The sequence below is a fragment of the Balaenoptera borealis genome (assembly GCF_965194805.1).
Source record: "Balaenoptera borealis genome assembly, chromosome: 1".
Taxonomy (NCBI): domain Eukaryota; kingdom Metazoa; phylum Chordata; class Mammalia; order Artiodactyla; family Balaenopteridae; genus Balaenoptera; species Balaenoptera borealis.
The window spans coordinates 88,221,585-88,233,657 of NC_138860.1; the positions used below are offsets into that span (position 1 = coordinate 88,221,585).

The following is a 12,073-nucleotide window of genomic DNA, read 5'->3' on the forward strand; positions in this document are numbered from 1 at the left end:
CAAACACTACAATTAAAAAGTAGGCTGAGAAACTGAATGGACAGTTTTTTAAAGAAGACATATAAATGGCTAAGTGGTTGATGCAAAAGTGATCAACATCACTAATCATCAGGGAAATGCAAATCAAAACCACAATGAGATAACACCTCACATCTGTTAGAATGGCTACACAGATAACAAGTGTTGGAGAGTGTGGAGAACAGGGGACCCTTGTACACTGCTGGTGGGAATGTAAATTGGTGCAGCCACTGTGGAAAACAATACGGAGGTTCCTCAAAAACTTAAAAACAAAATTACCATTTGGCCCAGTGATCCATTTCTGGTTATATTTCCACATACAAAATATCAAAGAGGAAAAAACGGGAATCTTGACATTTGCAACAACATGGATGGACTGTGAGGGCATTATGGTAAGTGAAATAAGCCTGACAGAGAAAAACTAATACTGCATGTATCACTTATATGTGGAATCTTAAAAGAAAAAGTCAAACTCAGAGAGTAGAAAAATGGAAGCCAGGGATGGAGGCTGGGAGAAATAGGGAGAGGTTGGTAAATGGGTACAAACTTTCAGCTACAAGATGAATAAGGTCTGAAGATCTAATATAAACATGGTGACTATAGTTGATAACACTGTATTATATAATCGAAATTTGCTAAGAGAGTAGAACTTAAATGTTCTCACCAAAAGGAAGAAAAAAAGATAAATATGTGAGGTATTGGTTGTGTTAATTTGGAAGGGATCATTTCATAATGTATGCATGTATCAAATCATCACAATATACCCTTAAAATATCATACAGTTTTATATATTAATTATACCTCGATAAAGCCAAAATTTAAAAGAAAAAAAAAAGAGAATAAATGTTAGTCACCTGGAATAAGCTTAAATATATTAGCTGTCTCAATAGATGGGTGATGGGGAGTTAAACAGAATATACAATTATTTTTGTAGTCCTATATAGAGATAAGTAAATGTAACAAAGAAAAAAAAATCACTGACGAAGAATAGAACCAAAGGTAGATGGTAAATGTAGTAGGCTAAATTACTGGTGTTAACACTTACCCTTTACAGTATCCACATCCTCACACCTGGACTTTGGGTGGCTATATCACCTGCTTGGATCAATGGAATGTGGGTAGAAGTGATAGTCTGCCATTCTGAGCCTCAGTCTTGAGGCCTCAATTGTTTATAGTTGCCCTCTTGCCCTGTGCTATCACCATGTGATCTTCCAATGAGTAGCTGTAATCCTGTTAGCCTGTACCTTAGTGGAACACATGTGAAGCAAAGCTATCTCTGGTTGACTTGCAGAACTTAGTGAGAGGCAGGGCTCCCTCAGCTAAAGCAGAGGACTTGCAGATCCACGAGTGAAATAAATGCTTATTGCTGTAGAAAACTTAGAGTGTTTGGTTGTTTGTTATACATCAAAAATTAACTAATACAAACAATGAGAAAACAGCCATTTCATTTTAACAATTGAGTTAGTAGGTATGATGAAAATGAAATATCTAGCTCTCTCATAAACTTGATCCCAGAATCATAACATGGTTTGCACATACTTGGAAATAAGTCAACTAACATTTGGGTTGTCACCCAGCAAGAACTGCACAGGTGCCAAACAACACTGTATTAAATGGCAAACTACTTCCCTTTTATAATAAAATAATAATATATGGAAATTTGCCAAGGAAATATTATTTGCCAAGGAAATACTAAGAGCAAGAATCAGAATTGGCAAATGTTAATTTTAAACAAAATAAAGTTCAAGAGAAAGCATCAAAGAAAATTACATCACACCGATAAAAGGTATAAGAAAAATATAACTGTCATTAACTGTTTTGTACTTACAACTATAGTTTTAAATGGTTTCTCTTGCTATATCTATCTATCTAGATATATATCATAGATTTATGTGTCAATTATGCTTCAATAAAGCCAAAATTTAAAAAAAGAAAAGAGAAACTTAAGTCACATGAAATAAGATTAACTATACCAAATTATATATATAGCATAAATTGAGGTAATTTTCTCTGTACTAACATATCGAAGGGGGAAAAAAGGATGAGATTATCACCATAGATGCCACAAAAGTCTTTAACAAACTTCACTAATCATTCTGATTTTTTAAAATACTCAAATTAGGAATTGATGGATACAGCCTAAACATGATAAAATATATATACCTTACTCCTACAGCCAATATTTTACTAAATGGGAAAACACTAAAGCCATTTCTAATAAGGTCAAGAACCAAGAAAGATACCTATTATCTCCTCTACTATTTAACATTGTCCTGGAGGTTTTAGCCAATGTAACGAGAAAGAGAAAACAGAGATATAAGAATTGGAAAGATGATGTAAGACTATCTATGTTAAAAGGTGATATGAGAGTTTAACTAAATAATCAATTATAAACTCAGGCAATTAAAAAAATAAAAACCCTCAGTAAAGTAGCAATATATAAAATTTTAACATACAAATTCAACAGTCTTCATATATACAAATGATATATAATTAGAAAACATCAAGGAAGAAGAACACATTTAAAATTCCAATGAAAATAAACCTATATACTAGAAACTACAAAACACTGATAAAGGAAATTGAATATGATTCAAAGAAATGGAAACATATCCCATGCTCTTGGATTAGAAGAATTAATATTGTAAAATGGCCATACTACCCAAAGCAATCTACAGATTTAATGCAATCCCTATCAAAATACCCATGACATTTTTCACAGAACTAGAACAAATAATCCTAAAATTTATATGGAAACATAAAAGACCCAGAATTGCCAAAGCAATCCTGAGGAAAAGGAACAAAGCTAGAGGCATAACCCACCCAGACTTCAGACATACCACAAAGCTACAGTAATCAAAACAGCATGGTTTTGGCACAAAAACAGACATATAAATCAATGGGACAGAACAGAGAGCCCAGAAATAAACCCACACACCTACGGTCAATTAATCTTTGACAAAGGAGGCAAGAATATACAATGGGGAAATGACAATCTCTTCAGCAAGTGATGTTGGGAAAGCTGGACAGCCTCATGTAAATCAATGAAGTTAGAACACACCCTCATGCCACACACAAAAATAAACTCAAAATGGCTTAAAGACTTATACATAAAACATGACACCATAACACTCTTAGAAAAGAACACATACAAAACACTATAGGGCATAAATTGTACCAAAGTTTTCTTAGGTCAGTCTACCAAGGCAATAGAAATAAAAGCAAATATAAACAAGTGGACCTAATCAAACTTAAAAGCTTTTGCACAGCAAAGGAAACCATAAACAAAACAAAAGGATAACCTATGGACTGGGAGAAAATATTTGCAAACGATGTGACTGACAAGGGCTTAATTTCCAAAATATACAAACAGCTCATACAACTCAATATCAAAAACAAACAATTCAATCAAAAAATGAGCAGAAGACCTAAATAGACATTTCTCCAAAGAAGACAACAGATGGCCAACAGGTACATGAAAAGATGCTCGACATCACTAAATTAGAGAAATGCAAATCAAAACCACAATGAGTTATCTCCTCACACCAGTCAGAATAGCCATCATCAAAAAGTTTACAAATAATAAATGCTGGAGAGGATGTGGAGAAAAGAGAACCCCCCTACAGTGCTGGTGGGAATGTAACTCGGTGCAGCCACTATGGAAAACAGCATGGAGATTCCTTACAAACTAAAAATAGAGTTACCATATGATCCAGCAATCCCACTCCTGGGCATAGATACAGAAAAGATGAAAACTCTAATTTGAAAAGATACACACATCCCAGTGTTCACTGAGGCACTATTTACAATAGCCAATACATGGAAAAAAGCCCAAGTGCCCATCAACAGATGAGTCGTTCAGGAAGATGTAATATATATATCACACAATGTAATATTACTCAGCCATAAAAAAGAATGAAATATTACCATTTGCAGGAACAGAGATGGACCTAGAGACTATCCTACTAAATGAAGTAAGTCAGACACAGAAAGACAAATATTATATGATATCACTTATATGTGGAAAAATATTTATATGTAAAAACTAATACAAATGAATCTATATATAAAAGAGAAGCGGAGTTACAGACAGGAAACAAACTTATGGTTACTAAAGGGGAAAGGGAGAGAGGGGAGAGATAAATTAGGAGTATGGGATTAACATATAAAAACTACTATACATAAAGTAGATAAGCAACAAGGATTTATTGTATAGCACAGGGAACAATATCCAATATGCTGTAATAACCTATGATGGAAAATTATTTGAAAAAAATAATATATATATATATATAACTGAATCACTTTGCTCTAACCTGAAACTAACACAATATTGTAATCAACTATACTTTAATAAAAAATAAAATAAAATTGCAACAATAAAAATAAAATATTCAAGAATAAAATCAACATGAAATGAGTAAAACCTATACAAGGAAAACTTTAAAATACCCCTGGGGACTTCCCTGGTGGTGTAGTGGTTAAGAATCCACCTGCCAATGCAGGGGACACAGGTTCGATCCCTGGTCCGGTAAGATCCCACATCCTGCGGAGCAAATAAGCCCGTGCACCACAGCTACTGAGCCTGCGCTCTAAAGCCTGCAAGCCACAACTACTGAGCTCACATACCACAACTACTGAAGCATGTGTGCCTAGAGCCCATGCTCCGCAACAAGAGAAGCCACCGCAATGAGAAGCCCGCACACCGCAACGAAGAGTAGCCCTCACTTACTGCAACTAGAGAAAGCCTGCATGCAGCAACGAAGACCCAATGCAGTCAAAAATAAATTAAATAAATAAATTTTTAAAAATCAGGGTAGAAATGACAAAAAATGGACAAAAGATATGAGCAGACAATTAACCAGAATTTTATTATACTTCACTTATGATTAGTGAAACTCAAAACTCCGCTTATAAGTCATTTCTCATTTATCAGATTGGCAAAAATTCAAATGTTTGACAAAAAGCTTTTTTAGAGAGGTATAACTAAATAGGCACTATTATTATATTGATAGTGGGAATACAAATTCCCCTATAGGGGAATAGCTAACAAAACTACATATTCATTTACTCTTTGACCCATTAATCCCACTTATATAAATTTACCCTGAAGATCTATGTCTACTAAGAAAAGATAAATACACATGATCTATTTGAGCATTATTTTTAATTGCAAAATACTGAAGCTACCTAAATATTCATACCTAGGATACGGGCTGGAAAATTATGGCACAACCACACAATGGAGTAATATGCAGCTGTAAAATTTTTAAAAGCTGGTTCAACTAGTGAAGCAGAATGAGCTGAGGGGTTGCTGAACTGGAGCAACTGAGTTCTTTCCACACCCAAGACTGGGAAAGCTTAAGGAAAGGAGGATAGAGAGGCTTCTTCATTGTAATTCCACTGGAACCAGACAACACCCTGCCTCACTGAGCCACAGGAACAGAGGCTCATGCTTTCTACTTGTGAATCCTCCATCACCTAAGGCAGATGAACACAAGCTAGTTTAAGGAGACAAGAGAGGGGCTTCCCTGGTGGCACAGTGGTTAAGAATCCGCCTGCCAATGCAAGGGACACGGGTTTGAGCCCTAGTCCAGGAAGATCCCACATGCCACGGAGCAGCTAAGCCCATGCGCCACAACTACTGAGCCTGCGCTCTAGAGCCCACAAGCCACAACTACTGAGACCTCATGCCAGAACTACTGAAGCCCGTGCACCTAGAGGCCATGCTCCACAACAAAGAGAAGCCACTGCAATGAGAAACCCGCGCACCACAACGAAGAGTGGCCCCTGCTCGCCACAACTAGAGAAAGCCCACGCGCAACAACGAAGACCCAATGCAGCCATAAATAAATAAATCTGTGACTCTTTTAAAAAAAACTGGACAAAATATAGAAAAAAAGTCTTCAGACATTGGACAATAGGAAGCTCTGAACTGTGACCCCTAAAAGAAAACAGACAAGGTGAATCCTACCACACCTAAGCTTTCTTCTTGCAGACAATTTCTGGAATATGGCACAGGGAAGGAACGACGACAACAACAACAAAAAAGTGAGGGAAACTTGCTGAGTTAAAGAAAATAAACACAATTCAAGAAATCTTGAATTTTTGCACAGAGTAAATGAGGAGGGAGACACGCAGAGAAGTTACTGAAATATACATAATGCGCCCCATGAATCAATAGTTGAATATAAATCTGTGTATGGTAGGGTAAACCTCCATGAGGCTGGGAAAGAACAGATTCCAGGCAAAGAACAGTGACTAGGAAGAAGACAAATAATTCCTAGAGATCACACTGTGCTGGAGATCATTACAGCCAGAGTGGAAAAATGGAGAAATCTCACTGAGTATATAGGGCACCCAATAGAGACATCAAAAAGGCCATGCCTTAGAAGTGGGTCCAAGTCAGCCCTCGAGCAAAGACTACTATAGACTTGCCCTGAATGAATTTTAAAACAAGCCTCAAAAGAATCATACTGAACACAAGTAACTTAACTTCTGGGGAAAATAAAGTTCAACAGTCTTTAAAAACAAAATTCAGTAACCAACAATGTATAATTCACAATGTCCAGCTTCTAATAAAAAGTATTATACATAGGACAGGAAAATATGACCCATAACCAGGAGAAAAATCAGACAACAGAAACAAACTCAGAAATGAAAGAGATGATGGAGTTAGGCAAAAATCTTAAAACATATATTATAATTATGCTTATATGTTCAAAAATGAAAAGAAATATGAGCATAAGAAGGAGAGAAATGGAAGATATAAGTATAAATGGAACTCCTAGAGATGACAAAATATCAGAAATAGAAATATTACTGGATATGGTTAATAGCAGATTAGAGACTGCAGAAGAAATTTTCATTAAACTTGAAGACATAGAAAAAGAATTTATCCAAAATGAATCAAAGAGAAAAAAAGACTGAAAAAAAAAGTTTTAGTGACTTGTGGGATGATGGTAAGTAATATAGTATATCCGAAATTGTTGTCTCAAAAAGAGATGAGAGACTGGGGTAGAAAAATATTTGAAGAAATAAAGGCTCAACATTTTCTAACTTTTTGGAAAAGTATAAACACACAGAATGAAGACTCTCAATGAACTCTTGAGCAAAATAAACCCAAAACTCCAATAGCTATTTTCACTATAGAAAACGTTCTCTCCTTCCTACAAAAGACCATGTCTGCGTGTGCATGTTTCATACTAAGCACTTCTTTTCCTGGGAAATCACAAAAGCCATCCTTTCACTCCAAAGTGAATTGGAGAGTGAACTGGCCCCTGAAGGGGGAGTGGTAGGATCCGGCCACTGGGTGTGCAGTGGCTTTGAGCAGAGATATGACCACGGGAGGTGGTGGGAAGCTTTTCCTCTAACCTGGTGGCCCCAGATGCTCCTCCAGACCTCAGCGCGTCCCCTCAGCTCATCCTCGTGACAGGCTCTCAGCGTGCTCCCGGCTTCTGTCACCACTCAGCACTCTCTCCAGCCTGTTAGCCACGAGCAGGGCCTGATAATGGAGTCTCACTTTGATTGTGGTATTTTGGCCTCCAGGTGAAATCCCTAAGGGCCCTGCCATGCACCCCAGTCCTGTGACCCTTGCCTTCCAGGAGCCATGCAAGAAGCGAAGCCACCAGAGGTCCTTAAAACAGCAGGGAGGGTGGGCCTGCCCCCCTTCTTCACAGCTCCCTGTCTGCTGAGGAGGATCTGGGCCCCACTCCTCCACACCTGCTGGAGGGTCTGGAAGGAGTCAGAGATGTGGCCTGGTGGGGCAGGGCGAAAGGCAGGGGGCCTCTCCTGCAGTTGTTGAGGAACAACCAGCCAAGGTCCACCGGGCCCAGCACTAAGCAAAACAGGCATCGTTGGTAGAGGACCTTGTGGCACTGCTTCTGAACGCCCCAGGGGCTTGGGAACCAGCAACAGCACGTTTCTCGCCTCATCCTCCGAGGGTCAACTCGGGGGAAACGGGACCTGCTTCCTAGCAATGGAGCATGTGGTCCCCACGCTGGAGCTCCACGGCAGATCGAAAAGCTCAGGACTGAGCAGCGGTGCCCCGCAGGACAGTGTCGGCAGGGGCCCGACGACCTGACCCGGGGCCAGCGCGGCTGGGTCACAGTCAGGCTGGGCGTCGGTCTACACTGCAGCACCTGAGTTCTTTGAATCCACGTGGTGAGAGCAGTGATCCCCAGATGCCGTCTCGTGCTTAGCCTAGACCTCCCATTTCTATGCTTTTATGATCTCCAAGAAGTGTACTGACCTCACTCTAAATACACTGTCCGATTTTGTCATCCTAACTTCTCTCTGGGACTTGGGGGCCACTGGCCACACCAAGCCTGTTGAAAGTCTTGTGTAAATGAACCAGTGATCATTTTTAAGTGACATGTGAGCGGCCCCCAGTTGTGCCAAAGCCTAGTCTGTGTCTTCACAGTGCTTTCGAATGTGTGTATGTGTGAATAAATGTATGATTATATATTTATACATGCTGCTATAGCGATACGTTAAAGGCCAGCATAACTGGTGGACAGGGTCAGTGAGAGGAAATGAAACAATCTTTTCGGTGGCTATTAAAGCAAAATGTGTGTAAAGAAATAAGGTTTTCTTCCCCTACTTTGTTTCTAATTTCTGCACGTGTCCCTAGGCTGAGTGGGGAAGAATAGGAAAGACAAACTGTCAGGAAGAGCTCACCTCGCTGTCCAACGCTTGAAGTCTAACTTTAAAAGAATGATTATTTACCCTCTTGACATTTTGTAACAATCCCCTTATCTAAAAATATTAAAGGGCAGTTCTTACAATTAGAGTGCCTCAGAATCAGCTGTGGAGATTACAGAAGCTCCTTCCTGGGTTCCAACCCCCAGAGGTTTCGTTGGTGTGGGGCCCTAGAGTCTGCATTTTTCACGTACACACAAACCACATGTTTCTGATGCGGGTGGGCTGCGGATCCCAGTTGAAAACCTGTTGTTCTGTAAGACTGATTCGAACCTATAAATAAGTTTGTTTTCCTTTAATTAAGAATCCTTAATTGAAAAAGTGGATAAGTCACACCACAAATTGACATAAAGATCTCAAAGCATTCCTTGGGAAAAGTCCTTAGTTACGTTCTTTTGCTTTCCAGCATTAAAACCAAGCACTTGCTCCACAATTATTTCCTAGTAACAGTTGAAAAATTAAAACAAACAACAACATGAACAAAAAAACTCACGGACTTCCCTGGCGGTCCAGGGTTTAGACTGTGAGCTTCCACTGCAGGGGGCACGGGTTCGATCCGTGGTCGGGGAACTAAGATCCCGCAGGCCCCGCCGGCGTGGCCAAAAAAATAAATAAATAAAATAAAGATAAAAAATAAAATAAAAAATAAAACAACTCAAACATTGTCACCACCGCCGCCACCAGTTACCAAAAGACCCATCAAAAGACTCAGGCCTGAGGTAGACACATGCCCCACTTCCGTAGTAGATGAAGTGACCTCGACTTCTGCTTTTACACTTGGTTGTTTAAGTATTTTCCGTAAGTGCCTTTGGCTGTCACTACAGAGGAACTCACCGGCAGAATCAGCAGAACGGATGAAAAGTCAGCCGAACTATGAAGTATTACTTAAAGATAAAGCAGTAAAATTTGAGGACCTCTTGCCCTGTGGTGATGCAAGCATCCCAGCAATTCTTCCTTCCTCCCTGTGCTGCCAGGGCTGGAAGGTATTGATGATATAACCAGTAATCAATGGAGAACTCAAATAATGCTTTTAAGAACTTCATTTTATGGACGTTAACGTTTATGAAAACAACAGCATATGCATCGTGTAAGTCTCAGACCTGGTCAGGGTTGAAACCGTGTACGAGCCCCCGTGTCCTTGTCTTTTGAAGTAAAGACTTAATGATTAGGGAATGTGAAGGTGTAGAAACAAAGAACAGCTGTTGGGCTGGGGAACGGGCAACAATTTAGACTCTAAATCCGCCACATGGCGGAATCACCGAACTCCCAGTTCACTGAAGCTACAGATAAAGGCCTGACACACACTCCTAAGTGGTTTTACAGGGAGCAGACCCCCTCCAGATGGAAAGTGCTGCCCACAAGCACATAGACCCTGGACTGGCTGAAACCAGAAACCAGAAAGTTGATGACGCTTGAAACTTCCCCTTGATGCCAGCCAGTCTGAGAACTGTCCGCGAGCTGATCACGCCCTGCTCCTCGGACGCTGTAAGACTCCTCACTACGCCCTCCAGGGTGGGTCACACAGTCTTGAGGGCATTAGCCCGCCGTGGCCCCCTCTGCCTGGCAAAGCAATAAAAGCTACTCTTTTCTACTTCACCCAAAACTCTGTCTCCGCGTTCCTCTTCGGCACCGGTGAACAGAGGCCAAGTTTCGGCAACAGGATCCAGTCACAAATTACTTTGGGGGAAAATTCCTAAAAGCCAGTCTAGTGTTTCACCCTCTGAAAAGTAGTTCTTCACCCTAAAAAAAAGAAGAAAAAAAAAAAAGTTGCAAAAAATGTATCTTTGGAATGGAGGATTCTACGGTATTTAACTTTCCATAAATTATATTCTTTCCCTCTACGTGTTAGAACCCATTCTTAAAAGCAAATGAAATCAACCTGTGTCACCACCACTGTCTTCCAATTTGCTGTAATTCCAGTGAGAACCATGTTGGGTACACCCGTGCTGGAAGTAGGGCGAGAGTCCTTTAGGGAAAAAACGGAAAGGAAAAAAGATACCTAATGTAATGCTTTAAACATGTACCAATATCTCTTGACCTGTCAACCTAGGACAGACAGACAACCTGCAGATTTATATAGGGTTCATTAGGTCCCCCATCTTATTACTGCTAAGGTGAATGTGCTAGACACTTAGTGAATTGGTGTTCTATGTCTGCCGTAATAAGTGACCATGACTTTAGTGGCTTAAAAGAACACACATTGATTATATTACAGTTCTGTAGGTTAGGAGTCCAACAAAGGTCTCACCGGACTAAAATCAAGGGGTCAATAGGGCTGCCTTACCTTCTGGAGGCTCTAGGGGATAATCTGTTTCCTTGTCTTTTCTAGAGATTTTTCTAGAGATCTTTTTCAGAGATTCTCTGAGCTATTACTCTCCCTGGAATAAAGCATATTTCAGATGAAATGAGCCAGAGTTTATTTCTGATGGCTGCAGAGAGAGAAAGGAGGGGAAAGGGGAAAAGCAGGGGGAGGAAAGGAAGCTTCTTCCTGGAAGTTGGCTGGGTGCTGAGGTCCTTTGTTGTCGGCTCCAGGATTCTCCGGAAGAGTCAGCTTCCCCCTTAAGCCAAAGGCACCCTCAAGGATCAAGTTACTCCGCTCCTTGCTCTCTGGTCTGAAAACACAAGTTGGCTGCCTTCTTCAGCCTCCCCTCGCCCCGCCCTCAGGTCTAACCCAGTCTCACCCAGGAAGAGAAGACAAACGAACAAACCAACCTCGCTCTTCAAGCAAACAGGTCATCTTCCTATCCCTTATTCTGGTCATCAGCTTCTTTTTCAGAATCGTCATTTCTTGTATTCTGTATGGTGAGGAAAGGAAAAACACGGTCCCTGGGATACCACGAGATTGAAGTAGGAAGGACGTGCACAGAAAATACACCGAGTAGCACTCTGAGATGTAACCCTGAATCTACATGTCTACACACAAGACACATACATAAATATACACTTGTATCCATTGTTTTACAACTTCTTTACTTCTTAAAAACATTCTGCATCAGCGTAACACACGATCCCAGAATTCCTTTCCCCGGCGTGCAACGCAGGACAAAAGGTAAGAAGAATTCGAGGAGGCTGGCAAAATCCGCCGGTATCTCAGATAAAGGGTAAGAGGCGTGTTACCTCGGCTTGGTGGGCTCCCGAGGTGGGCGGGCGTGATGACATCACTTCCCCCCTCAGCAGCCGGCCCGCCCATTGGTCATCTCGGCAGGGCGGGGACAGGGCGGGGGTTAGAGAAGAGGCGCCGCCTTAGAGGTCAGGAATGGGGCTTGGCTTATGTAAATCTTGCAGCGCAGGGGTACAATTCCCCGCGAGCCACTTCCCGAGCTGTGGAAGTTTTCCAGAGAAGTTGCCTGGATTT

At 40.7% G+C, this 12,073-nt stretch overlaps 1 protein-coding gene across 2 annotated transcripts in view; it reads right to left on the bottom strand.

Annotated features, from left to right (window-relative positions):
- Positions 1-11,829, bottom strand: part of LOC309616684 (flavin-containing monooxygenase 5-like) — an 84,091-nt gene extending 72,262 nt beyond the window's left edge. Inside the window, exons 1-6 of one of the 2 annotated variants that reach the window (XM_082367521.1) lie at positions 11,651-11,829; positions 11,431-11,513; positions 11,003-11,096; positions 10,598-10,684; positions 10,316-10,458; positions 7,393-9,288 (exon numbers count right to left, since the gene is read on the bottom strand). The gene's annotated coding sequence lies outside the window, so the exon portion shown is untranslated. The other variant, XM_082367522.1, reaches the window with a different exon arrangement.
- Positions 11,830-12,073: the final 244 nt, after the last annotated feature.